The following is a 27555-nucleotide window of genomic DNA, read 5'->3' on the forward strand; positions in this document are numbered from 1 at the left end:
CTGGGGCCTAGTATGCAGATATGCTGCTTTCACACTGCTTAACACTTTCAGAACAGCAGTAAAGCACGCTGTGCACCATCTCCACCACAAGGGAGTATCACAAACAGCCTCCTACAACACAACACAAAAGAGTATCTACACTATGAGAATCAATGTTTCATGTGAATGGCAATCCACATCAAAAGACTGACATGATGTCTGAATAATAGCCAGATAGATTTAGCATTCTTAACCTAACTGACAGCCATTTTCTTCCTTGTCCATGTCCCACATGCAAAATCCATCACAATTAAGGCATAGCCACTGCTCTCACTAAGATACACTGGGCCCAACTACTCCTACCTGGCAAAACTCACAGACAATTCTATATCAATCTCACAAACATGCCTTTCCAAATCCTGCAGGTTGTCCCCTCTGTGCACAACAAATAACCCTGCACTGAGCAAACCACTTACTTGTGCACACACATTACAGCGCCATCTGAAGCTATTCTTGGCACACGTCATAGCAGCAATTAACATACAAGCATGAAGCATCCATCACCCCTAGCTCCCCCTGTCCCCAAAGCAAGTGCAACCTCGCCAATTGCCATTCCACCCCATCTCGCTCACAACACATTTGCTTCATCACAAATGTCACTGCCCAGATGAGGGATAATATGTCTTTTCATTGAAAATGAATGATGTGCTTCACTAGGGAACCTTTTACACACATTTACCCACAGTCAACCCACTTTCCAGGTCACCTGTGCCATTTCCAGATTGTATGCCTGATAGAAAAACATGTAGTCATGGGTCCAACATCATTCAAGAGTCATGGTTGAGACATGCCACATGCTACCCAAATCCTGGAATACAAGACTCATCCCCCATGAAAGGTCTCCCTTTGAAGGAAAGGCTACTGGGATTTCTGTCCAGCGTCCACTGTCCAAAGACACGTAGACACTTAATCAGAAAATCATGGGTGTCACTAGCTTTACCAGTGGGTGGTGTGAGGACATGCAATTAAGTTGACCGCTGTGAAACACGTAACTTGAATTGTGCTCATAGAAGACAATGAGCATACACATCAGCCAGCACACATAGATCACTTGCACACAACAATGACATCTGAAATGGCACCTCCAAATCAATCGCAATTATGTGTCCTAATTGCCTGGTCATGCAATGTAGAGCAGTCAACGTTCATACTACTAAGCCCCTCATGACAAAGCATGAGGAAATATACAACAACTGAGTGACAACACATGGTTCATACACATCACAAAGCCGACTATGCAAATATCTTCTGTAGGTTCATGCAACCCACATCATCACATGCAAACCAAAATAACTTAGCATGTTCTGGTAGCAATGCAATTCTGTATCCAACTGGACATGTCAGAATCACGATTAGAACAGCAAGCCACATATAAAAAACACATATAATGCTTCAAAGAGGGCACATATGCCAGGGCAAATCTCAGTTACCAATATCCATGTGGTCCAGCCTCAGAACAGGAATACAATTCATAGTGCAGAGAAATCGATAGGAAGGAAACGTTTATTACTCAACACAAATGCTCCAGCTAAGTGTTGGCACAGTCATAACACACAAAGGACATCTGCTTGTCAGTCATTCATCCAAACATCCTGCCTCTCCCCTCTTAAACTGTATCCCCAATTACCCAGAGGGGTCATCAATGGCTGCCATAGCTGGCATGCTTCTGCCTGACAAGCAGACACACTGTTGAACTATGTGATTAATCAAAGGTCTCGACACGGACGATTAAGACAGGTGGTGAAGGACTTAAATTACTTGACAGAGCTTCATGAATCATGGCCTGTCATGATGCAGAGAGAATGAGGGGTTGGGGGGGCTGTGGCAGCATTATATCCCTGCCATCTCCCTACAGTCCATGTGTGAGATAGCCATTGTGTACACCTTGATGGCTTGTGAGGTATATTTCCAAACAGGAAAATATAATGGGGAAGCTGTAGGAAAGAATCTTGGGTAATGCAGATGCCTTCATGAGGCAGAATGGAGATAAATTAAAGAGAATACTTTGATAACACCCAAACAACAAGAGCATGACATGCCCCCACAGTCGGAATAACTACCAAGCAGATGTGATGTACCGACTGTATTGAACCACACTACTATCTCTGTAACAACATAGATGAAACTTAAACAGTATCAGACCTCTACTGCAAACATACCCATATAGTATTGTTACACATTTGAATGCAAGTTATGGATAGCAGTCTCCTGACTCCCAAAATGGTACCTATCGCACTCAGTGAGGCATTCTCAATATACAATTAATCAGCATGCAAAAACTCAAAAACCTGGCATAGGCTTTGAAGATCCATTTTCTTGAAAACTGCAATCCCTATGTGTGCCTCATTTGCTACCTGTACGGTCATGATGCCTTCCATAGGACATTGTAGAATAATTTGCATAATGCATGCAACATCCTTATGATCATAGTAAGCCATAATGTTTAGCTCACTGCACTCACGCCAGTGAAACTTGCATTTTGATTTTCCTTCAGCAGGCTCAACTTGTACGGTGTTCCTATTCCTTTCAGGCAATACCTCATAAAACCCACGGACACCAATTAATTGAAGCAAAGATCATATGAAATGCACAGTAAGATCTCAATGTATCTAATTTTTCAGCTACAATTTCAGGATCCTTGAAATTGATTAAACTCATCTCTCAATGAATTAAAACTAGCCTCATACATATTTTGAACACAATTAACATAAGAGGATATCATGGTGAATGTTATCCTAACAAGTATTTCAAAATGACGAACTTCACGTACAGCTTCAGGGCATGTTTCTCTGAATTTCAGTTTAAACATCTTAAACGTCTAGGTGCTTCTTGGCAACTTACTTGATCTTACCTTTCATGCCCAAGGGAGGTTGGCATATTACATGCTGTGAGGTTATAGACCTTTACAATGAAAGTACACCCACAGCAAAGTCAATGTTGTACTTAATGAATACAAGTCTCGACCAACACGTCTTTGCTCTCTTGTATAAAGGAATAACAATACAAAATAGGGCTGTTTGAGTACAATTATTTTTATTATACTCGAAATATACATTTAATCACACACTATGGAAAGAATACTTTTTCTCAAATTAGGTGCTACTAATCACACGTGTTGCCCCTACAGAAGAAACTCAACTTTCCCCGTTAGTGGTACAACTTATCGTAGATTGTGGTTGTTTGCGGTGTATCTAATTGTGGTTGTTTGTGGTGTATCTAAAAGAGTGAGTAATGTTCACATAAACGCTTTGACTGGTTGTAATAATAAGCTCAAATTCCTTATTTTCTATTTTCTCTTTAAAAATATCAATATCACAAGTGGAGGTTTTCATTATCTGAAAAATGGCATCTACATCAGATGGACCCTTGAACCAACGTGAAGCTTAAATCTTAATATAAAAAGCTGAAATTATTATAGGTTGGGACCTCTCGTTTCCTTTCTTCTGCTCTCATTTGATTACATATTCAAAGCAGGCAAAAAAAGTCATTCTGAATAACATTGCATGGTTTATTCAATACAGTAAAAGGTATACCTGTGCTTGGTCAACTCGTTTCTGCAGCACAATATATTTGATCGCATTCTTCAGAATCATCAACATCCAATCTTTTCTTTTCTTCTGCATCGGGTCATTTGGCAGCTTTGTATTTGCTTCACACAATTTCTGCCTTCTGAGTGTTCTTGGTTGTGAAGAGCATTTTCCTTTCTTTCTTTCTTTCTTTCTTTCTTTCTTTCTTTCTTTCTTTCTTTCTTTCTTTCTTTCTTTCTTTCTTTCTTTCTTTCTTTCTTTCTTTCTTTCTTTCCAATAAATGTGCTGCAATCTGCCACCTGTACCGCTTGATCATGTATAAAGGTCAGGCCAAGAAAAAAAGAACGAAATCCTAAATTTGCATCACACAGTGTATGCAGAAATTGAGCAAAATCTTCAATTTGGGTCAGAGAGTGAATGCAGATGTTATTACTGTTCACTTTCACAGTGTCGTGAATGAAGCCAAGGTTAAGATTGCTATGTGAATTTTCTTTTGGCGTATTCTCACCAGAACAGATTGAATTCGTTTCGGTTCCCCCAAAAAATCAACTGCATGTTGAGTGTGAGTGTGCCCATTCAAAAAGATGGTACAGGGCAAATTCCTCCTCTGCACTACTGCTCAGTGTGGTCCAGCAGGTGATGTGTTATGTCACGAAGCCACCAAAATGCCCACCGCCTTTGATAACCACCACCTTTAACAATTGTTCTAGAACCCCGAATTTCTTTTTATGTTGCACCAAAACAATGGAACTGCTTGTTTTGTGTGTGAGTGGAACCATTCTAACAAGCTGGACCAGTGAAATTCCATGTTCAAACGACTGCGCAGTGTCTCAGGCAGGCTGTTTGTTGTGCCACACCGTCAATCAATATACTGCTAATGCCCACCACCTTTCATCATTCTAAACCCCACAGAATGGGAATGACTTTCACTTGGCCAGTAGAAGGAGACCTGGTGCAGATAGATATAAAATGATGACTGCGGTTCTTAAGCAAGCTGGAATCGTTAACATGTTTTGTTGCTCTCTTTTACGATGAGTCTTTGCTAGAACCTTGGCCTAATTTTGTTTGTAAAATAACATAATTTGAACCTCTACATAGAGTCCACGCTGACCTTTGATCTCCTGGCCGTGATAGGCTCCATAGCCATTCAATCCTTGGTCTCTGAGTCTAAATAAAAAAAACTATATTTACAAAGGTGAAGCAACTGTCCTGTTAAAACTGTGCATGGTCCCTTCATGTTTTTCATCCCTGCTACAAAAAAGTGCAGGTATTGTCCACAACATGATATAGGAGCCCTATTGAAAATGCCTTCTTCTTTTATCATAAACTTTGAGTAGAGTCGGTTCTGCTGAGACGTTGCAGTATGAGCCCATTTAAAGATTAACAGCCTTTTTTTTCAAAATTTGAGAACGCTTTTATAAACAGTAGATGGAGCCTGCTAACAAGCATCGTTAGTGTTCCATTACAAATATAGGACTGCTGTGAAGGGCCATCAGGACGGGACAAGCCATATTATCAATGTTATCTTTTAATAGTTATAGACAGTATTATTCTCGCAGCATGTTATTTTAATGAACAATTTCCCCCTGTTAATTTTAACCAAAGTGGCCAGAGATATCAAGCCAAGTTTGAGTGTCACTGCTTGTATTGGAGTAGAGTTAGAAAGAGCAAATATCTGCCACCAAATAGAGCCCTCAGAAATGTTTGCCCAGCCTTTACAATGTTCATAAGAGAGTTCCAATGAGTATATTATGCTGGCGACCCGTTTTTGGCTATAAAATGAAATTATTCCTACTAAGCTGTATCCGACGGGCATTGCTAGAAACACATTTCTTAATACAAAGCATAATTTCCACAGCTTTAGTACTACACTTTTTCAGAAGCTCACATCCCCTTTTGTAGACCGCAATCATAATCCAAATACCAATAGCTATAAACCATAATCATTTGTCCATTTTTTATAGCTATTGTAAGTATATCTCTTTTTACTTTGCCAAACCTCATACATTTGGACTTTGCTATGTTCAACTCCAATCCATTTTCCTCAGCATAGTCCATTATAGCTTGGGCACTTCTGCAGATCCGGATATAGTAATATCAACAATAGCAAGAGCGTCTGTATATGGGAGATGGGAGATCTTAAAATGGCCCAATCGTGGAGGAAAATTACAGTTGTCTACAAAAGAGTCGCCAACATACACCATAAATAAATTAAAGAAAATGGGTGCAAGCACACAGACTTGTTTAACATCCATTTAGATGAAAATGGGGGCTGGAAGTTCCCCAAAACCGTTCAATCTAAGTTGTGCATCATGTAACAATAGGAAAGCGTAAAAGGAGCTGTGTGGGCATTCGCAGCCTTTTCAGCTCTGCCCATAATTTAGTTTGGCCAATTGCATTAAATACTGAGGCAAATTCAATGAAAAGGACATAAAGAGGAGGAGCAGACCTGACTCTTGTTTGTTGGATCACTGTATTCACTATACAAATGTTAGGGACCATAGTCAACACCCTACAGAATGCTGTCTGGTAACGGCTCCGAATTTGGTTGTCTGTAATCCATTCATTTATACCATGCGATAAACAGGTACCAAATATTTTACTAGATCCGTCCAACAGTGCGAGTAGTCTATTATTCAAGAGAGCCTCTATATTTCAATTCTTAAATATCAGAATAAGGTTTGACTGTTAACATGAATTGGGTGCATGACTAGTCTTCACCACCTCAGCCCATAAATTAGGATTTGCTCGCATAACCATGTTTGATCCTCATCAGGACGTAGGGCATGGGACTGTACAATCTCTATTAATATTAAGATTCAATGGGCCTGTATACATCAATTTTGTGGCGACTGATACCTTGAATTTTTTTCCCCAAAAAGGTCTTTCAAGTATTACTATCTATACATCAGGCCAGCATTAGTGTTATGTATTTGCCCACTACTAAAGATACCCCATATCTTCTAATGTCACCCTTCCAAATAACTGCATATAGTTCTTGCCAAGCATTGTTTGCCGCTGACTTATGGTAATAATTTAGCCAATTACTATTGCGTTTTTTAAGTGCTTTAGCTCTGTATGTTTAGTCAAAGGGTCAATTGCCAGGCAATTTACTTTCCTCACCGCTTTTCGTAAGCACTTCTTTTCATCTATAATTATTTTATCAAAAGTGTGAGTATGCTTTTTACCCTGTTTAAATGTATTAATATTACCTGTAGTTAAGAATTTAGATGTTATAGAACTTCCACAATCTTATCCAGGGAGTTTAACCTTTCGCATTCTCTCTCAACTTTTACACATATAGCTAGTAATCGCCTTCACATTACTATCCACCACACTCGGTTTAAGCCATTTTTTACCTTTAGGCTCTGAAAAATATGTGTATTTTCTGGATAAGACATGTTAAGGGATGTCTGTCTATTATAAGATCTGACATAGTGAGATGATTCCAGGTCCCAATGCCTCATCAGCACGCAGATTATATCCAGGTGGGTGTTCTTGCAGTCCTGGAACCTGGCTGATGGTATTCTGGCAATAGATTTCCAGAAATTCCAGCCAAGGAGACCTAGATTTCGATCAGCCCCTATGCCCCTGTGTATAACAACCAAGGAAAGGTAGACCATACCTATCCAGTCCTACTATTGGTTAGGCAGCCATTAACTCCATCTATGATAGAGAGACATGAAAACCCAACAAAGGAGACCGCTGATGGAGATCTGGAAGATGTAGACTGACTGGGTCAGTGTTCCATTTCTACTGACTTAGATTTGGACTGTCACTTTCTTTCATGGGATATAGCTGGAATATCAAAGAATCTTGAGGATGCATGTTGGAACGTTTCTAGAGGGGGTTTCAAGTGATTCTCCTAGAGGAAACATGGGCCATAGATTGGGTAGACCTGCAGTGGTATCGTACATTTCATGTCCACATCAGAAAAGGACCTAAAGGTAGACCAAGTGGGGGGCTCCTTATTTGGATTAAGAATATATTAAATTGAAAAGTGACAATTTGCACAACAGGTATAGGGGAACTCCAATATTTGACTATTTACACTGGGGATGATCATTGGATCCTTACATTTAATTTTTACAATAGACCATATGACGTCAGTGTAGCAGAAAGGATTCAAGAATCGATTAGCTCTTGGAAGGAGTCGAAACAACTGATAACCTGCATCATTTCTGCAGGAGATTTGAATATGCAAATAGAATCCATGAGGGAATGGAGGAGCTTTGGGAAGAACAGGATTTTGGCTGGGATATCCCACGCTGATAGCTGATTGCCCAAAGCAGGTGCATAAACTTGTTGTGGGCACAGCCCGTTCCTATCATGATATAGAGTTTAGGGCCTGTGATGGTCGGTTTTCAGAAGACCAACCGGCAAAACCAACTTTTGTTGGACACAATGGTGCTTCTAGGATAGATTATATCCTGATTTCCACTAAGGATTTGGCAATGGTTAGTAATTTTAAAATCCATGAAAGAGCTGAAAGTGGCCACAAACCTTTGAGCACTTTAATCCAATTTGATAAGGATACCAATCTATTACAAGGAAAATCTACAGAAGTAGATGCCATAGCCCTTACTGGTAATGCACGAAAATCAGAAGAAAAAAAATTGGGTGATAGAGCAATACCTAAAGTCCCCCTTTTATAATGCAATTGTGGAATATCTTGCAAACATTTGCGAAGATAGTATCTTCAACCAGGAAATATTAAATTAATTCAATAGAACAGTAGAGAACTTGGTTCCTTTTGTGACCGGGGTGGCCCACAGAGTTAAAAAGTGTGCAAAAACACAATCAGGTTGGTATGATAGAGCATGTAGAGATACAAAGAATAGGATATCGAATGTATAAAGCCCCCAAAGGTTGTAGATAAGCCACAACTTTGTTCGTATAGAAATAACTTTAAAGTTATAGTAGCAAAGAAAAATAAAGACTTTGTTTATCAAAGATGGGAGACATTGTAACAGGCTTATCTGGAAGGGGACTATATTTCCTACTTCTAATTGATTGTGGTGAAAGAGGTGAATGGTGAATCAAGTCTGCAATGCTTTATCACGGCTGAAGCATGACGACAACAATTTGGTAATTGATATGGTGATTCCAGATTGATAGATTCTCAGAAAGACACATCAATCTCAAATATGAATCTTAACACTAGTTATGATATTCTTTCATTTAACATAGGATGTGTTCACAGGGCTATTGCAAGCCAAACGAGTGGGAAAGCTTCCGGGCTGGATAGGAAACCACTTCAGCTTTATAAAGAAGAGCCAATGGTATGCGGTCCATTACTGTGTATAATTGTTAATGCAGTAACTAGATTGGGTTTATCCCAATCTCTTGGAAAAATGCGGTAGTTGTGCCAATATATAAAAAGGGTGGGAGAGGCTCACCAGCCAACTACCGGCCTATTTCCATTCTGGATAGCGTGGGGAAACTATATTCCAAGGCCATTTATCTCATCTTCATTCTTGGGCCGAAGAAAATGATAAGCGACCTACAGGCAGGGTTCCAAAAACATACGAGTGCTGTCGAACAAAGTTTATGGCTGTTCCTATTGATCCAGAAGTACACTGTGTTGTCGAAAAGGAGACTGTATGCTGTATTTGTGGATCTCTGGACAGCGTTCGACAATATCTCGAGGGAAACCCTGTGGTGGATCATGAGGGAAAGGGGGGGCCTTATAAATGAATCTCTGTGATTCAGATTCTGTATAATGATAATAAGGCAGCTGTACATTTCAGACTAGGAAGAGAACTAATTTCCCCAGTTGATATTGGGAAAGGGGTGAGATACGGATGTGTCCTTGTTCCTCTACTTTTTAATATATACATCGAAGAATTAAATAAGGCACTAACCCAGGGTTGTATGGACTGCCCTAAAATGGGCCAGGATTGTTACCAATGCTGCAGGGATACTGTCTACCTCACCACAGGGATTAAGGAAGACATTGACAGGCCGATTCATGGAATTAATGTGCGCTGAAATTTTCGACGCAAGAGTGTGGAAGCGTGCAAATCGCGGCGCAAGTGCGAAAATCGCATTGAAACCCGCGCACAGTGGAAGTCTGTGTGCGTGTAAATCCCAGGATGTGCGCCAAAATTCTGCGTGGTGCACGCTGGCGCACGCGTCTCCAAACAGCGCGCAACGCGCACAGCGAAATCGCACATAGCGCGGCGCACACAACAAAAGTAGGTGGAACAGGGGGGCGTGACACGTGGAATGGGGAACATGTGGGCGTCACGGGGGAAGTACAGGAAGCAAATGCACAGAACGCCCACACGCACGTTCAAAACAAGTATTCATGGAATCGAATGGGGCTAACGCGTGCACCAAAGAAGACGCGCTAATCCGGAAACACGCACGCCAGCAGAAAGCAGGCGTACGTGGACCCGCGCAGCATAAAAGTGCACACAAACAACAAACAAGCTCAGATGCCAGGATGAATATACCGTTCCTAGCAGCAGTGGTCGTGGGATACCGCAGGAGGAGGAGGAGGATAGTCAGGCCCAGAATTTTTACACGCAGAACCAGCCTTTTTGGGATGCCTGATGACCAGGTGTATGGGAGGTACAGGTTTCCACCTCACATAATGCTCAACCTGATTAGTGAGTGGGAGGATGACCTCACATCACCCACCCTGTGCTCCCAAGTACTCAGTCCGCTGGAGAAGGTCCTCAATGTACTGCACTTCTTGGCCACTGGATCATTTCAGCGGACAACTGCTGTAGTGGGGGGGTGTCACAGGCCACGCAGTCACGCTGCCTACACCAGGTATTGGCCATCATGACTGCACGCCCATCAGTCCGCAGGCACATATACCTGCCCAGAACACCTGCAGAAAGGCAGGCTGCCGTCCAGGATTTTTACGGGGTGGCACAATTCCCCAAAATGCTAGGTGCCATTGATTGCACCCATGTGGCTCTACGTCCCCCCAAGGCATCTGAGCACATCAGGTAGTATGTGATGCCAAGGGAATCATCACCTCAGTATATGCCAACTATCCAGGGTCCACCCACGACAGTTTCATTTACAGAATGTCAACCCTAAACCGGGACCTAGAAGCTGGGATACATGGCTGCTTGGTGAGTATAAATGCCTCTGTACATGTATGCATGTCACATACTGAGTAATGTCACAACCCCACTAATGAGACCCATCATCACCTCTCCAGGGGACAGTGCCTACCCTCTGAGCACCCACATGATGACGCCAATTCGGAACCCCACCACGCCACCCGAGGTAAGATACAACACAGCCCATATTGCAACCCGGGGCATAGTGGAGCGCACATTCGGAGTGCTCTAGTCACGCTTTCGCTCCTTTGACCGTTCTGGTGGGCAGCTACTATACGCTCCGCCAGTAGTGTGCAGGATCATAGTGGCAGCATGTGTCCTGCACAACGTTGCAACAAGTCAGGGCCTGCCGGTGGAGATGGTGGTGCCCCCACATCCCCAACCACATGCACGCCTGCTGCACATGGGAGGGGAAAGGGCACGTGGTGAGGCAGCCAGTATGCAGCTGGTGGCTAATTACTTCACCTAAAATCACACCCCTGCGGAGTGCACACAGCCCTGGCACATACCAACTGACAATCAGTGATGATGACATAAGGGACAGTCAACTGTCACTACCATACCAGCCTGAGATTGGTCACCTGGAAGTGCTACATTGTGTGCATCCCTATCTACTTAAAGACAACCAATGATGTGTGATAAAAAGACACACATATTCATGCTGCATGAATGACTACCCCCTTGCAAAATACAACATGAAACTAGTGCCATGTCACCCAACCCCTCCCCATCTCAGCTATCCAACACACCATGGCATTTCATGAAATGTGAAAGCAACCAAATGAATGCACAACACATGACACAAGTGTCACAAAGTGCACTGTCCGAAATGGAAACAGGCCACAGACAATGTGATCCCAGTAATCAATAAGAAACAGCACACATGAACAAATACTTACCAGTAACACAATACAGAAACACAGGATGAAACAGTGGCAAAATATGACAGTACAAATTCAAAGTAGTGCAAGTCTTACAACCTGAATACGCCAGCACATCGCCCCCTTCCAACTGTACAGTGCTACTGCCACGCAAATGTCTCAGTGTACTGCATACAACATGAACTCCATCTGCAAAGTAGATGGCCTTGTGAAGACATGAGGAAAGAACCTGAAAATTAGGAGGAAGAAATGGATGCACAAGCACATATCAATACACCATGCAGTGTACAAAACAACAACAATATCCACTAGGAATGTCTACACAGTATTGACTACAGACTGCCCACACAGCTCATGGGAGGCCAACGTCACTGTGTAATTCACTGTCACTTGGTCACACCCTTTGCAAGCCCATGAAAACGGGAAGCAGGAGGGGTGTGTGTCTCACAAACCCAAGCATCTAACCCAAACTCAGGACAATCCTGCATGTGCCCAGCCGGAATACAGTGGATGCCCATGGAAGCCACACAAGGCAACACACTGTAAAAAAAGAAAAAGGTCACCCAGGAGGTTCGAGGACAGGGTGAACACCAACACCCACCTGCGTGGATGTTGCGAAAAGAAATATCTCCTTGGGCTCATGGCCTGCACGGCTATGCCACTGTGGGAGAACTGCTGTCTCTCTCCTCACCCTCTGCCGCTGCATCAGGAGGTGGTGGCACTATGGGAGGCAGCCCACACAAAGCCCTGGTATGGTCCTCCATGGCAGCAAGCATGCGGGTCTGGAAGGTCTCATTCTGGAGGATTGATGTGTGGAGAACATCACAGGTTGCCTGCATTTCTGCACACATGGCCTCGCGTGATGCCCGGATCTCCTCACGTGTTGCCTGCATCTCAGCTGAGAATGAACGTCTGAGCTGCTCCAGCTGCTGTTCTGCACTAGAATTAGTAGAAGCCTCAAGGTCAACCAGAGTCTGCCTGAGGGTATGTAGTTCTTCCCTCAGGGCTTCCCTGTGGGCCTGGGACTCTATTCATATCGAATGGTGCAGAGTCTCCAGTGCTGCCCGTCGGTCCCTGTTGGACGCCAACATGTCTTCCCTGTGTGATTGGCAAATGGAGTCTCTTGCCTGCTGTTGTTGCTCCATCTGCCTTTCAGGGGGCAGAGTATAAGTGGCCACCCTCTCTATTGCCTGAGCCATCATTTCTACTGATGCTGCCTGTTGGGTTGCAATACCGTACATGGCGTTTTCCCATACAGTATTGTCTGGTGGCGCACGGCCACCACGTCGACGGGCACCACACCTGTTTGGGGCAAGGTGATCTGCACCTTGCTGTGCTGGCACTGCCTGAGCTGCAGGACTGCATTCCCCCTCTGATCTGCTGTCCCAGGAACAGGACCAGATGCTGTGGAGTGTGACCCTGCATCCGTAACCGCCAAAGGCGGACCTACCAACACTGACATCCCCATAGAGGGTTCTACCCCTGGTGCAGGTGGGTTGGACAGAACAGAATCCCTGCCAGAAACACTTACCTGCGACTGCAAATAAGTCTCATCATCCGACTCAGCACCTGAATAGAGGTCTGGGGAGGTGCACCCAGAGGAAACCCTGGACAGTATGGTCTGCACTAACATTGGGTTTTCACCCACCACCACACCACATCCCCCACTGGTGCCCGGTCGTGCCTGAGATTCCTCCTGGGTCTGCACCATCTCCTCAACCTCAACAGCACCAAGTGCGTCATCATCTGCAAAAACATGAAAGACAACAAATGGAAACAGGCATGAGCACCATAACATACACACAGGGGCCGTGACAAGCCAGAGATCCAGTACATGAATTACACATGTCCCACATGACTATAACCCTGCCATGCATGCACTGTCAAAGAGTTGGAAGTGGCGTCAAAAAGGCAGACTCTGGGGAGAGCAGTATGGATATGCAACACATTTGCAGCATGTTGGGTAGCACTGGCATCACACATCAGGCTGTGAGTGGCATGTCCAATACACATACATGACACATGCCACCACACAGATGTCATGTAGCATAGCCACGGTAAATTACAAAACTAAAGCAATATGTCAGTGAATGAGTAATGTCACAAATCCATGTCACATCGACATGATGCGAAGATTGATGCTGAATAGTGTTGCAAAATATGCATGTGCCACACACTGAAACACATTCAGTGTCCAATAACACAGTCATTGTGGGCCGATCAATGGTTGGTCCCTTTGACATCACAGGAAACACCTGTCATCTTCCACATGCAAACAGGCCCTTTTGAAAATGTTCTGCAGGCCAAGACTCCATCGGCATGAATGGTCTAATCATTAACATAACCATGTGAAAATAGTTCCCCAGTGTGGGCTGTGAACAATGACCGAAACATAGCACATATGTCGCAATAGTGCAGAAAAATGTCTAGCAAAAAGGGTAGAGTGGAAACAATCAGCCTGAATGAACACTTACAAAATGTGAACTATGTAGTTGCAAGATGACAGTTCAAGGTAAAGTGCAATAATGTGTGCCTAATTGGCAACTTTGGGCAGAAGGGATACAGGGCTGCAGTTGCTGTGACCACCGCTGCTGGAACCGAAAACTCCCGACTGGGATTCCATCGCTCCACAGCCCAGCCCCAGGACCCAGCTGCCCACCCACTCCTGCCTCTGGGGTTGTCATGTCGGGCACAACACCATCTGGCACCACTGGCAACCCCCAGAGAGGCAGAGGGCCACCAGCTACAGTGCCAGGGAAGTTGGTGTCCTGGTGGAGCAAGTCCTGGGGCAGTATGATGCCCTCTTTGGAAGTTTTGTGCGCCGAATATGAAGGACGGACTAGGATCTGGATGGACATTGTGACTGCCATCAACGCGGCGGGGGTGGCAGTCCGCGACTTACATCATGTCAAGAAGCGCTGGGAGGACTTCAGGTCCAGGACCCTCAACAAGGCCCAGCGCCTCTCGAAGTCAGTGGATGCCAAGGGGCACCGGGGCCAGCTGTCAGACCACCAAATGAGGGTCCTGGAACGCATATGCCCAGCGTTCCACGTCCAGATCCTTGAGAGGCAGACCCATCTGGAGGCGAGCGGTAAGTGTACATGCATGGTGATTGGACGCTGTGTGTGTCGTGGTGTTCCAGTAGTGTGCAGATTGCACATGTGTTTTTGTCGGGCCATGTAGGGATGTGTATGAACATGGGCGTGACTCTGCCACATGTGAGTCCTCTCAGGTGTGAGACACATTGATGGTGTATGTGTTGGTAAGCATGCTGGGCAAATGCAGGTGTGGGAGCACACATGTTTGAATTTCTGTGCATGTACATTGGTATGGTTGTGGCATGGATGGTGGTTCATAATGCATGTATCTGCACTGTGTACATGTGCATGTGTGTGTATTTGACTAGTGTGCAACTGTGATGCAACATGGATGCACGTGGCACTGATATGTAGAAGGCTGAATGTCAGATGTGACATGTATGGCGATCTCATCACTGCGACAGTTGGAGGAGAAGTAGACTTCCATGTAAGTGTGGTGGCATGTGTGCATGTCTGTCTAGTGCACTCCCAGTGTTTCATGTGATGTCAGGCTCACCTTTGGCTGTACATGCTGTTGTATTTGTATGGATGGTGCTGCCTGGTGCAATATTGCTGTGGAAATGCTCATGTGTGTGAGTAAAAATGACATGTGTGTTGTGGAGTGTGATGCCGTGTCTGGAGTTTGACAATGCCACTCATGTACAACTGTCATGTGTGTATCAGTCCAATGTACAGTGCCCTGATGCCTGTGTTCTATCTCTCCCTGTCTGCAGCGTCGACTGATGAAGAGGGCGGAGAGGGTGCTGTGGAGCACAGCGGCAGGGATAGCACCACCAGCCGGAGACCCAAGGCCCGGCTCCCCTCCCAGATTGTCATCTCGTCGTGGAGTGAGGAGTCTGGTGCCGTGTCCCAGGCCGCAGCTGCCGATGGTAGGTCCAAGAGGCAGAGGTTGGGGGTGGACTCCTCGGCAGCAGAAGGGGCAGCTGAGACCCCACAGGGTCCGATTGAGGAAGATGGCATGGAGTCATCCAGGTTGGTGGGGGGTTTGGTGGAGGAGGAGGCCATGGAAGGCACACACACGGGGTCTGGAGGTGGGGATTCCACTGGTGTTAGTGGTGCAGTGCAGGACCAAGGACAGGAGGCAGCACAGGCTGCCGTGGAGGTTCCTGTGTGCAATCCTGTCCCTGATCCTGTCACTGCATCATCTGGCACCAGCAGGGATGCCTACGTCCAGACCCGTTTTCAGGGAGGGGATGAGCGCACAACAACTGGCCTTCCTCTCCCTGCGGACGTGGCTATCCGGGACCGTGTTGAGCCTGTCCTGGACGGGGCATGCGAGCTGACGTGCAGTCTTTTCGTGAAGAGACTGCACGTCATCTCGGGTGCCTCTTTGACCGCGTTGACCTGCTGGGACAGGTCACCAGTGCTGAATTCCTCCCTGTGCGGGGCCTTTTTGCGACCCCCTCCTCACCTGAACCCCCTACGCGCCAGTCGTCCTCCATGCCATCTTCCCACCCATGTATCACCTGGGTACCCTATGGAGCTGCCTCTGACCCTGCGGACAGGCTGGTGGAGGACACATCCATGCCACAGTCGGGAGTCGGACGTCCAGCAGGGGTGGCCACCTCAACAACTGCACCCGAGCCGGAGGAGGATGTGGAGGCAGCAAGATCCAGGGCACAGGCAGAGATACAGCAGCAGCAGCAACAAGGTGGGAGCCATGATGGCTCGGGGCCTTCAACATCGGAGGGGCAGGCATCGACCAGAGGGCAGGAGGACCCAGGACTGGAAGTGTCTTCCGTGTGGCAGCGGTTAGGCCATGCTATAGATGCGGAGCAGCAGCGGGCAGAAGAGGCACGGCTCACAATGGTCAGGGCGGAGAACTACATGTGTAGGGCTCTGAGGGGGGCTGGGACAACCAAAAATGAGCCGTCGGACTAGCCCACTGCCATTGTAAATAGTTTTTAGAGTTAGGTTTCCTTTTCCTTTCATTTGTGGTCAATGGACAATGCCACACACATCTATATATAGTTTTATTTTTAGGTAGTTTCTTAGGTAGGTTTCATTTGTTTGGTTGGGCTCATGGACCCTTTACATCATTGGACAATGGATTGATTTCTTTTTTGTAATTTTGCACATGGATTAATGGATTTTTATTTTCGACAATGGATTGTATATAGTTAGATCATGGATTAATTTGGATTTTTTTTTTCGTTATGGACATTGAGTAATGGATTTTTTTTCAGGACAATGTATTGTAAATAGTTGGACTATGGATTGATTTCTCTTTTTTATTTTTCATTAATAACATGAAACAATGGATATCTTTTTTTTTACCTTTCCTCTGGATTTGCGTTGGTGGAGGGAGAGTTTGGACTGTTTTTCTTTAAAAAAATGTTGGATTGGTTATCATTTTCATTCACTCTTCTTTTTCACATGCTTTTCATTTCATGTTTGATATTTTGGTATGCTTTTATTTCATTTATTTATTTATGTACATAATACATGTTCATATTTTAGTTCCATGTTTGGGATTCGCTCATTGGGTTGATGCATGTGAAAATGTGGGTTTAGACAAGCAATGCCAACCAGTGTATGTGTGTGATGGACATGTGTTGATGTACATAGTTGAGTTTTGGTTTGTGTCTTGAGATAGGCATGTCAGTGGGGGTGGATTGGGAAATCATTGCGTGATGTGGTTTTTTGGTGTAGAAGTGGGCCATGATTGTGCATCTTTATTTCGTGTAGGGGGGGACATGAGTGGAGGCCTGCTGGTGGGGGGTGGGGGTGCAAGGGAACATGAGTGGGGGCCGGCTGGCTGGTGCCCCTGACTGCTGGGGTGGGGGTGCAAGGGGACATGAGTGGGGGCCTGCTGGAAGGTGCCCCTGACTGTTGGGGGGTGAGGGTGCTGGGGGACATGAGTGGGGGCCTGCTGGCAGGTGCCCCTGACTGCTGGGGGGTGGAGGTGCAGGGGGACATGAGTTGGTGATTGGTAGTGCAAGTTGACATGTGGCTTGGCTGGGGGGCATGCCCATGGTGGATGGGCTGCCTGCAGGACATGACCAGGGGTGCAGGGTAGTCCCCTGTGGTGTGGGCTGCCTGCAGGGGCCATGGAGGGTGTACAGGGAACACCTGGGAGGACCCACACTGCCAATTCACGTGTAGGATTCCCCGCGCACCCCCGAAATTCACGTACCACGCTCTGACAGCAAAATCGTGTGTGAAACTTCCTGCACACCCCAGGAATACACGTACCCCACTCGCACAGGGCCAATCACGTGTGAAACTTCCCGCGAACCCCAGTAATACACGTACCCCACTCGCACAGGGCCAATCGCATGTGAAACTTCCCGCGCACCCCAGGAATACACGTACCGCACTCGCACAGGCCCTTTCACTTGTGAAACTTCCCGCTCACCCCAGGAATACACGTACCCCACTCGCACAGGGCCAATCGCATGTGGAACTTTCCGCGAACCCCAGTAATACATGTACCACACTCGGACAGGGCCAATCGTGTGTGAAACTTCCCGCGCACCCCAGGAATGCACGTACCCCACTCGCACAGGGCCAATCGCGTGTGAAACTTCCCGCACACCCCAGGAATGCACGTACCCCACTCGCACAGGGCCAATCGCGTGTGAAACTTCCCACGTACCACAGGAATGCACGTTCCCCACTCGCACAGGGCCAATCGCGTGTGAAACTGCCCGCGAACCACAGGAATACACATAACCCACTCGCACAGGGCCAATTGTGTGTGAAACTTCCCGCACACCCCAGGAATACACGTACCCCACTCGCACAGGCCCGTTCGCGTTTGAAACTTCCCGCGCACCCCAGGAATACACGTACCCCACTCGCACAGGGCCAATAGCGTGTGAAACTTCTCACGCACCCCAGGAATACACGTACCCCACTCGCACAGGGCCAATCGCGTGTGAAACTTCCCGCGCACCCCAGGAATACATGTACCCCACTCGCACAGGCCCTTTCGCATTTGAAACTTCCCACGCACCCCAGGAATACACGTACCCCACTCGCAAAGGGCCAATCGCGTGTAAAACTTCCCACGAACCCCAGTAATACACGTACCCCACTCGCACAGGGCCAATCGCGTGTGAAACTTCCCGCGCACCCCAGGAATACAAGTACTCCACTCACACAGGCCCTTTCGCGTGTGAAACTTCCTGCACACCTGAGGAATACATGTACCCCACTTGCACAGGCCCTTTCGTGTGTGAAACTTCCCGCTCACCCCAGGAATACACGTACCCCACTCGCGCAGGGCCAATCGCGTGTGGAACTTCCCGCGAACCCCAGTAATACACATACCCCACTCGCACAGGCCCTTTCGCGTGTTAAACTTCCCACGCACCCCAGGAATACACATACCCCACTCGCACAGGGCCAATCGTGTGTGAAACTTCCCGTGAACCCCAGGAATACACGTACCCCACTTGCACAGGCCCTTTCGTGTGTGAAACTTCCCGCGCACCCCAGGAATACACGTACCCCACTGGCACAGGGTCAATCACGTGTGAAACTTCCTGCGCACCCCAGGAATACACGTACCCCACTCGCACAGGGCCAATCGCATGTGATACTTCCCGCGAACCCCAGTAATATACGTACCCCACTCGCACAGGCCCTTTCGCGTGTGAAACTTCCTGCGCACCCCAGGAATACCCATACCCCACTCGCACAGGGCCAATCGTGTGTGAAACTTCCCGCGCACCCCAGGAATACACGTACCCCACTCGCACAGGGCCAATCGCGTGTGAAACTTCCCGCGCACCCCAGGAATGCAAGTACCACACTCGCACAGGGCCATTCGCGTGTGAAACTTCCCGCACACCCCAGGAATGCACGTTCCCCACTTGCACAGGGCCAATCGCGTGTGAAACTTCCTGCAAACCCCAGTAATACACGTACCCCACTCGCACAGGGCCAATTGTGTGTGAAACTTCCTGCACACCCCAGGAATACACGTACCCCACTCGCACAGGCCCTTTCGCATTTGAAACTTCCCGCACAATCCAGGAATACACGTACCCCACTCGCACAGGGCCAATTGCGTGTGAATTTTCCCGCGCATCCCAGGAATACACGTACCCCACTCGCACAGGGCCAATCGCGTGTGAAACTTCCCGCGAACCCCAGTAATACACGTACCCCACTCGCACAGGGCCAATCGCGTGTGAAACTTCCCGCGCACCCCAGGAATACACGTACCCCACTCGCACAGGCCCTTTCACGTGTGAAACTTCCCGCTCACCCCAGGAATACACGTACCCCACTCGCGCAGGGCCAATAGCGTGTGAAACTTCCCACGCACCCCAGGAATGCACGTACCACACTCGCACAGGGTCAATTGCGTGTGAAACTTCCCGCACACCCCAGGAATGCACGTACCCCACTCGCACAGGGCCAATCGCATGTGAAACTTCCCGCGAACCCCAGTAATACACGTACCACACTCGCACAGGCCCTTTCGCGTGTGAAACTTCCCACGCACCCCAGGAATACAAGTACCCCACTCGCACAGGGCCAATCGTGTGTGAAACTTCCCGTGAAAACCAGGAATACACGTACCCCACTCGCACAGGGCCAATCGCATGTGATACTTCCCATGAACCCCAGTAATACACGTACCCCACTCGCACAGGCCCTTTCGTGTGTGAAACTTCCTGCGCACCCCAGGAATACACGTACCCCACTCGCAAAGGGCCAATCGCGTGTAAAACTTCCCGCGAACCCCAGTAATACACGTACCCCACTCGCACAGGGCCAATCGCGTGTGAAACTTCCCACGCACCCCAGGAATGCACGTACCACACTCACACAGGGTCAATTGCGTGTGAAACTTCCCGCACACCCCAGGAATGCACGTACCCCACTCGCACAGGGCCAATCGCATGTGAAACTTCCCACGCACCCCAGGAATGCACGTTCCCCACTTGCACAGGGGCAATCGCGTGTGAAACTTCTCGCAAACCCCAGTAATACACGTACCCCACTCGCACAGGGCCAATTGTGTGTGAAACTTCCCGCACACCCCAGGAATACCCGTACCCCACTCGCACAGGCCCTTTCGCGTTTGAAACTTCCTGCGCACTCCAGGAATACACGTACCCACTCGCACAGGGCCAATCGCATGTGAAACTTCCCGCAAACCCCAGTAATACACGTACCCCACTCGCACAGGGCCAATCGCGTGTGAAACTTCCCGCACACCCCAGGAATACACGTACCCCACTCGCACAGGGCCAATCACGTGTAAAACTTCCCACGAACCCCAGTAATACACGTACCCCACTCGCACAGGGCCAATCGCGTGTGAAACTTCCCGCACACCCCAGGAATACACGTACCCCACTGGCACAGGGCCAATCACGTGTGAAACTTCCTGCGCACCCTAGGAATACACGTACCCCACTCGCAAAGGGCCAACCGCATGTGAAACTTCCCGCACACCCCAGGAATACACGTACCCCACTGGCACAGGGCCAATCACGTGTGAAACTTCCTGCGCACCCTAGGAATACACGTACCCCACTCGCAAAGGGCCAATCGCATGTGAAACTTCCCGTGAACCCCAGTAATACATGTACCCCAATTGCACAGGCCCTTTCGTGTGTGAAACTTCCTGCGCACCTCAGGAATACCCGTACCCCACTCGCACAGGGCCAATCGCGTGTGAAACTTCCCGCGCACCCCAGGAATACACGTACCCGACTCGCACAGGGCCAATCGCGTGTGAAACTTCCTGCGCACCCCAGGAATGCACGTACCACACTCGCAAAGGGTCAATCGCGTGTGAAACTTCCCACACACCCCAGGAATGCACGTACCCCACTCGCACAGGGCCAATCGCATGTGAAACTTCCCACGCACCCCAGGAATGCACGTTCCTCACTCGCATAGGGCCAATCGCGTGTGAAACTTCCCGCAAATCCCAGTAATACACGTACCCCACTCGCACAGGGCCAATTGTGTGTGAAACTTCCTGCACACCCCAGGAATACCCGTACCCCACTCGCACAGGCCCTTTCGCATTTGAAACTTCCCGCGCACTCCAGGAATACACGTACCCCACTCGCACAGGGCCAATCGCGTGTGAAACTTCCTGCAAACCCCAGTAATACACATTCCCCACTCGCACAGGGCCAATCGCATGTGAAACTTCCCGCGCACCCCAGGAATGCACGTAACCCACTTGCACAGGCCCTTTCACGTTTGAAACTTCCCGCACACCCCAGGAATACACGTACCCCACTCGCACAGGGCCAATCGTGTGTAAAACTTCCTGCGAACCCTAGTAATACACGTACCCCACTCGCACAGGGCCAATCGCGTGTGAAACTTCCCGCAAACCCCAGTAATACACATTCCCCACTCGCACAGGGCCAATCGCATGTGAAACTTCCCGCGCACCCCAGGAATGCACGTACCACACTCGCACAGGGTCAATTGCGTGTGAAACTTCCCGCACACCCCAGGAATGCACGTACCCCACTCGCACAGGGCCAATCGCATGTGAAACTTCCCACGCACCCCAGGAATGCACGTTCCCCACTCGCACAGGGCCAATCGCGTGTGAAACTTCTCGCAAACCCCAGTAATACACGTACCCCACTCGCACAGGGCCAATTGTGTGTAAAACTTCCCGCACACCCCAGGAATACCCGTACCCCACTCGCACAGGCCCTTTCGCGTTTGAAACTTCCCGCGCACTCCAGGAATACACGTACCCCACTCGCACAGGGCCAATCGCATTTGAAACTTCCCGCAAACCCCAGTAATACACGTACCCCACTCACACAGGGCCAATCGCGTGTGAAACTTCCCGCACACCCCAGGAATACACGTACCCCACTCGCACAGGGCCAATCACGTGTAAAACTTCCCACGAACCCCAGTAATACACGTACCCCACTCGCACAGGGCCAATCGCGTGTAAAAATTCCCGCACACCCCAGGAATACACGTACCCCACTGGCACAGGGCCAATCACGTGTGAAACTTCCTGCGCACCCTAGGAATACACGTACCCCACTCGCAAAGGGCCAATCGCATGTGATACTTCCCGTGAACCCCAGTAATACATGTACCCCAATTGCACAGGCCCTTTCGTGTGTGAAACTTCCTGCGCACCCCAGGAATACCCGTACCCCACTCGCACAGGGCCAATCGCGTGTGAAACTTCCTGCGCACCCCAGGAATGCACGTACCACACTCGCAAAGGGTCAATCGCGTGTGAAACTTCCCGCACACCCCAGGAATGCACGTACCCCACTCGCACAGGGCCAATCGCATGTGAAACTTCCCACGCACCCCAGGAATGCACGTTCCCCACTGGCATAGGGCCAATCGCGTGTGAAACTTCCCGCAAATCCCAGTAATACACGTACCCCACTCGCACAGGGCCAATTGTGTGTGAAACTTCCTGCACACCCCAGGAATACCCATACCCCACTCGCACAGGCCCTTTCGCGTTTGAAACTTCCCGCGCACTCCAGGAATACACGTACCCCACTCGCACAGGGCCAATCGCGTGTGAAACTTCCTGCAAACCCCACTAATACACATTCCCCACTCGCACAGGGCCAATCGCATGTGAAACTTCCCGCGCACCCCAGGAATGCACGTAACCCACTTGCACAGGCCCTTTCACGTTTGAAACTTCCCGCACACCCCAGGAATACACGTACCCCACTCGCACAGGGCCAATCGTGTGTAAAACTTCCCGCGAACCCCAGTAATACACGTACCCCACTCGCACAGGGCCAATCGCATGTGAAACTTCCCGCGCACCCCAGGAATACACGTACCCCACTCGCACAGGGCCAATCGCGTGTGAAACTTCCCGCGTACCCCAGGAATACAAGTACCCCACTCGCACAGGCCCTTTCGCGTGTGAAACTTCCCGCGCACCCCAGGAATACACGTACCCCACTCGCACAGGGCCAATCGCGTGTGAAACTTCCCGCGCACCCCAGGAATACATGTACCCCACTCGCACAGGCCCTTTCGCATTTGAAACTTCCCACGCACCCCAGGAATACACGTACCCGACTCGCACAGGGCCAATCGCATGTGAAACTTCCTGCGCACCCCAGGAATGCACGTACCACACTCGCAAAGGGTCAATCGCGTGTGAAACTTCCCGCACACCCCAGGAATGCACGTACCCCACTCGCACAGGGCCAATCGCATGTGAAACTTCCCACGCACCCCAGGAATGCACGTTCCCCACTCGCATAGGGCCAATCGCGTGTGAAACTTCTCGCAAATCCCAGTAATACACGTACCCCACTCGCACAGGGCCAATTTTGTGTGAAACTTCCTGCACACCCCAGGAATACCCGTACCCCACTCTCACAGGCCCTTTCGCGTTTGAAACTTCCCGCGCACTCCAGGAATACACGTACCCCACTCGCACAGGGCCAATCGCGTGTGAAACTTCCTGCAAACCCCAGTAATACACATTCCCCACTCGCACAGGGCCAATCGCATGTGAAACTTCCCGCGCACCCCAGGAATGCACGTAACCCACTTGCACAGGCCCTTTCACGTTTGAAACTTCCCGCACACCCCAGGAATACACGTACCCCACTCGCACAGGGCCAATCGTGTGTAAAACTTCCCGCGAACCCCAGTAATACACGTACCCCACTCGCACAGGGCCAATCGCGTGTGAAACTTCCCACGCACCCCAGGAATACACGTACCCCACTCGCACAGGGCCAATCGCGTGTGAAACTTCCCGCGTACCCCAGGAATACAAGTACCCCACTCGCACAGGCCCTTTCGCGTGTGAAACTTCCCGCGCACCCCAGGAATACACGTACCCCACTCGCACAGGGCCAATCGCGTGTGGAACTTCCCAAGAACCCCAGTAATACACGGACCCACTCGCACATGCCCTTTCGCGTGTGAAACTTCCCGTGCACCCCAACAATACATGTACCCCACTCGCACAAGGCCAATCGCGTGTGAAACTTCCCGCAAACCCCAGGAATACACGTACCCCTCTCTCACAGGCCCTTTTCGCATGTGAAACTTCCTGCGCACCCCAGGAATACACATACCCCACTCGCACAATGCCAATCACGTGTGATACTTCCTGCGAACCCCAGTAATACACGTACCCCACTCGCACAGGCCCTTTCGAGTGTGAAACTTCCCGCAAACCCCAGTAATACACGTACCCCACTCACACAGGGCCAATTGCATGTGAAACTTCCCACGCACCCCAGGAATACACGTACCCCACTCGCACAGGGCCAATCGCGTGTGAAACTTCCCACGCACCCCAGGAATACACGTACCCCACTTGCACAGGACCTTTCACGTTTGAAACTTCCCGCACACCCCAGGAATACATGTACCCCACTCGCACAGGGCCCTTTCCCGTGTAAAACTTCCCATGAACCCCAGTAATACACGTTCCCCGCTTGCCGTGTGCTGTGTGGCGGCCCTGTGTACTGGTCCAGGGTTATCGCAGCCCTTTGCGCTGGATTGGGGATGGCTTTTCCTTGCGCGAGGGGCGTTCTTGGGGGCGTAACTGGGGCTGCTGCAGGTTCGCTGCGCCACTGTGCGCCACGTCTGGTTTTGGTAGCTAAAATCCATGAATACGCTGTGCGCGGAAATGGATTTTAGCCCACGCGGCTGGCGTAGAGATTCACACGCGCACACTGTGCGCCAGCCGCGTGCGCCACTTGTGCGCTGAATTCTATGAATTACCCCCTGAATTTATTCCTAGATAAATGTTACACTCTTGGTTTACAATTGAATACTCATGAGACAAAGATAATGGTGCTTAGTCCGTGGTTCTCAAAGTACAATAAAATGGAAATCTATGTAAGAGAATGTAAATGAAAGCAGACACATTTCTATAACTACTTGTAAATTAGATTCCATGAGAACTGTGGGTGGTCCTTACAACTTGCTAAATCTTGTTCCAATCTAGGAAAGCACAGTGGGGCCACCCCTTGAACCCTCTGGGGCCCTTTTACATCAGTAACACGTCATACAAGGATGGGGATGCAGAATAACTCTTACACCAAATAATAAGACCGACTCAGGAAGTTGGCAAAATGTCTCCTCCAACTGTTTTATTTTCAATTGTCTAAAACAGGGAGTTACAACGGACATCAACGGACATTTGATCATGCTCTGAATCATTTCTCATAAAAAACACATTTATATAACAAAAATCCATCATACATGATGTCATACTATAAAGGAAAAATGTTTGAGGACTTGGGGGATATCAACTTTTGTTCCTCTGCGCCCTCTTTAATCCGTAGATTTTTGATGGTGTCACATTTGTGTGAAAAAAGAAAGAGTTCCTCTACTCCACACACAGTGATTTAGGTTAGGTTTATTTTCACACAGACTTATGCACCACTTTGTATTCCAGAATAAATCAATGCCAAAAGTAGGTAAAATCTTGTTCACAGTTTTAATGTATGTTCATAAAGAGTATGCTCTTTCTGAGACACGTGTTTCAGCATCACTTGAGCCCTTTTCAAATCAGGGCTTAAGTACACAAAAATGAAAATTACAAATGAAACAATGGATAAATTGGAATGGTAAATTGTGCAGTGATATATAAAAATCCACAGAGAAGAGGGAGTGGGGGGAAGGGAGGATGAAATGGGTTAAAGAAAAACAGGAAAAACAGGAAACAAAAATATTGTGAACACATACATATCTTAGATTCTTGCATTCATTCTCTGCAGTATCTATAACTTGTTCATAATACCCTGTTAATGTTGCTGCTGCTTAACACACAATCAGGCCTTCAACCCATCTTTCTGGAGTCAGCATTGTTCCTTTAATTTGCAACTGACCTCTTTCCCAGAATCTCCGCATTTCTTCTTTATTCTTGCCTTTAGAATATAGCATCTTGTTTGCTTCCATCCGGATTCCTGCTCCACTCATTGCAGGCTGTTCATATCTGATCACTGGATCCTTCAATTCTGACTTCCCTCTTGTCTTCAAATCTTGCACATATGTATCTTCTCTTTGAGATGTCTTTCCAGTTACCCATATCAGGGATGCTGATCTGCCTTGGAGCTGTCCTCTTGTCTGGCAGAGTGTGAGATGCCTTAGGCCATGAGCTTTTTGCACAGGTACGTCTGTAGCTATGAATGTCTTAGATGTTCCCATGACATAAGGTATGAGTGCACAGACATAGCAGCTCTCCTTAGAGGTTCGCTCTCCTACCATTTCCAGATGCAGATACCACTTGTGATTACCCAAGTGTGGTGTACTATCTAGATATGTGTTTATCCCATTATTATCTTCCTCTGCATTTCTCCTGTGTCTCTTAAACAAAATGTTTGCAACCCATGGAAGCAACTCTAGAGCAGCTGTATGCTGAGGATGAAACATGTGGCAACTTGGCTCATCGGTAATGGGCACCTCTACAAGAGTTCCTGGAGTGGGGAGAATAAAAGGGGCTAATGTCTTTTTTGGACCAAACATGTAAAAAAGGTGGATCATGAGAAACAAAAAGACACAAAGCATAACTGTGCATATGTATATCGCATACCAACATAATAAACCCCACCATTTGTGCCATTCTGGAACTTCTTGAGTTTGCTCATTCTCTGAAATTATGTTATCTTCAACATTTCAAATTTTTACTGCAATTTAAGGAAGGAAGAACACTTTACTCAGGGAACGGTAATAGATTAGGTATTTGCAGTAGGTCTTCTACTATTGCTATGAGAAGCCTTCTGATTACAGGGCCATTCTTAGGATCCTGTAAAAAAAGTGTGGATGTCCACATCTCTTCTAATAAGGGCCGGATAACCTCAAAGAATAAACACAAAAATAGCAAGTACGATACGATGCACATTATTTTTGGGGAGAACCATAAAATCAGTAAGAAATTAATCAGGGTACTGTTCACGTTTCCAATTCTTAACCAAATGTCATTTAGGCATATTCATGACATATCAGCATTTCTCTA

This window comes from Ambystoma mexicanum, chromosome 10 (genome assembly GCF_040938575.1).
Source record: "Ambystoma mexicanum isolate Mex_15411 chromosome 10, UKY_AmexF1_1, whole genome shotgun sequence".
NCBI lineage: Eukaryota > Metazoa > Chordata > Amphibia > Caudata > Ambystomatidae > Ambystoma > Ambystoma mexicanum.